Source organism: Dendrobium catenatum, unplaced genomic scaffold (assembly GCF_001605985.2).
Source record: "Dendrobium catenatum unplaced genomic scaffold, ASM160598v2 fragScaff_scaffold_1082, whole genome shotgun sequence".
NCBI lineage: Eukaryota > Viridiplantae > Streptophyta > Magnoliopsida > Asparagales > Orchidaceae > Dendrobium > Dendrobium catenatum.
Genome location: NW_021319544.1, coordinates 1,020,141 through 1,023,014, shown reverse-complemented (window position 1 = coordinate 1,023,014; position 2,874 = coordinate 1,020,141). Strand labels below are relative to the sequence as shown.

Here is a 2,874-nt window from a genome sequence, read left to right as displayed (position 1 = left end):
TATTTGTACACCGAAATAATAAGATATGAGCCAAAATTAGCTCAAAAGTATCATACCCTAGTTTCATATATATCTTATTTTTGCTCATGACCAACATTGTGCGGCCTCCATGAGTTTCTCTTGCAACAACTTTCTCCAAACTCTCCACTCTTCTCTCACCCTCTAGTTGTCCTATTTTCAACGTTGAACTTTAAATCCATTTTCTTACTCCCCTTTAAATGATGTTGCTCTTGCGGCCTAGCCTCCCTCTCTCTGTTGATTGTTGCCCAACTTCGCTAGCGCAAACTGGCCAACCACCACATTTAAGATCATATTAGTTCTCACCTCTCAACATAGAGTTAGATTCATATGTAACAGGAGAGGGCCGCCATAAATGCTGCAAATGCAAAGAAACAGACTTGTCCTCATACTATGGGGCGTGTGAGTTCGGTTCGAAGGCAACAAGAGATGGTATATATTTAAATTTATATAAATTGTATGTTCACATTTATTAACTAATTGCCTAATGATGAAATTTGTTGATATAGGCTATCAAAGATAGATTATTATTATGGAGAGTTAACAGATTGCGTAAAGATGGCACCTGGTCATCTGAAGATGCTAATCAGAGATGGGTAATTTTAGTCTAGCTATAATTTTTTTATATGTATTTCATTATTATTTTTTGTTTATTTAAAATAAAAATTAACTAAATTTATTATAACATAGATACAAGCTTGCGAGCTCTTGGCTAAGGATGGACTTACACCAGAGGATGGGAATGCAGAGGAAGAAAACCCATGTTTGTGCAAATTGTTTTGAAATGCATCTTGGTATGGAAGTCTACTATTTTGGATGTTACTTAAAATTATGATATTGTAGATTACCATATATGAATGATGAATGTTCTACTATTTTTTGGGATTATCAGGTTTACCATATATGAATGATGAATTTTTGCTTTTACTGAATTCTGTTTGATCTTAGGGGCTGTTTGGTATTGTTGCTCTATGTTGTCTTTAAGTGATTTGTTCAGGAGTTAAAATTTGCGTAATCAAATAGAGGCTTGAGGGCCATAGTGTTTGGGAAGCATGAAGATGAAATGACAGGAATTTGATCTTAAAATGTAGATTTGTTTTAGTTTTATGGGAAAAAAGTCATTACAGTTACGTTGCAAGCTTGAGTCTAAGCTTCTTGGCAGCTTCTGTTGTATTTTATTTTCGAATAAGGATGGTATTTTATTTTTTTATTTTTTATATATTATGAACTTTTACAGATGAAACAAATGGTTGAGATTTATATCAAACTAGCTTGCTGAGCTTGACACAAAAAAGGAGGTCGGTTATTTTGACATTTTGTGCTTTGGTTCTCCTGAAAGTCTGCTAGCTAGCTTAAGGTATTAAAGGTGTGAAATGATTTTAAAAAAAGTGCTTGCAACCTTGTTAGCAGGATATGAATAAAAAAGTACCACTTCCTCGGGAGGTTCGCAATATTCGTCATTAGTTATTCTTTTAAGCTACATTATGCAAAGATGAAAATTGAAACTTTAAATTGGAGCCAAATTTGATATAGGATTACATAGCTCGCTCTTTTAAAAAGATTGTCTTAAAAGTTTTAAGATTCTAAAATTTGATCAAGCATTCATCATCAACATCATTAGCCTTATGCCAACTACTTGGTGCCCGCATCTAAATTTTCATTCTCTATTCATCCCTGTTAATAATTGAAAGTGTTATTATACACAACAGAAGCTGCAAATATTGTGAATGCAATTTGGATATGTAATTCCTTTTGAGTCTAATATAAGTGTTGATTGAGAAGAATATAACCAAGGGTTGGATTGTGATAAAATTTTTTCAATGTATTAGATTTTGATTTATTATTATTCTGTGTGTAGTAATTTTTTTCCACCCTACTCATGATTATGAAGGATAAATGCTACTTATGATGCTGATGATTGCAGAAAGATTTGTGCAATTAGATTTTGTGCTGTAAAATTGTGTAGACATTAAAGTTCTGAAATTAAAAAAAAAAATTCGATATATTGCAGCGGTTTTAACCGGTACGAGGTTCCAGAATTGTACCGGTTTAAACCGCTGCAGATAGAAAAATATGTTCTGGTTGGAAATATTTGCATCGGTTTTGACCGGCAGAATTCTGGAATCTTGCACCGATTAAAACCGCTGCAAATAGAAAAATATGTTCAGGTTGGAAATATTTGCATCGGTTTTAACCGGCCGAATTATGGAACATTGCACCGGTTAAAACCGCTGCAATGTCTAGCGTTTCGGAATTGCTACCCCACCGGTCGTAAAACCGCTGCGGAATATCGTTGTAGCGCATAGTAAATATAGCGTATTTGGAGCGGTTTTAGAACCGCTGCAAATAAAATTGTGGCGGTTAAAACCGCCACGATAGCTCAAAATTTGTGCTGCGATTACCTTATTTTTTGGTAGTGGCTGTAGCTAATTCTTTTTCCTGTTTAGAAAAGTCTTCAACAACCGTTCTCTTCTTAATAAAATTTCAACTTCCAATCCAAGGCCCGACTACCAGTTCTCCATTCCTTTCAATGGAATATCGATCTTTCTTCCTCCCCCTCCTAACAATCATTGCCTTCGCCGCTGCTGCAGCTCAACCCCATAGCAACATAACCTTAAGTTCCATCTTCACTACCACCACCGCCGGCGCCATAAACCTCTCATGGCTCTCCCCCTCCAGCGACTTTGCCTTCGGCTTCCTCCCCCTGCCAACTAACTCCTCCCTCTTCCTCCTCGTCATCTGGTTCGCCAATCTTCCAATCACTAAAACCCTCATCTGGACTCCAAATCAAGGCAAACCCCTGCATCCTCACCACAGATCGACAGATCTCCCTCCGAGTTCCCACTGGAATCGAAG

General features: G+C 36.5%; 1 long non-coding RNA gene across 1 annotated transcript; it reads left to right on the top strand.

Annotated features, from left to right (window-relative positions):
* Positions 1–324: 324 nt before the first annotated feature.
* Positions 325–776, top strand: LOC110109150. Its single transcript, XR_002304542.2, has 3 exons — positions 325–450; positions 528–614; positions 709–776. It is a non-coding gene; the product is annotated as an uncharacterized LOC110109150 (long non-coding RNA).
* Positions 777–2,874: the final 2,098 nt, after the last annotated feature.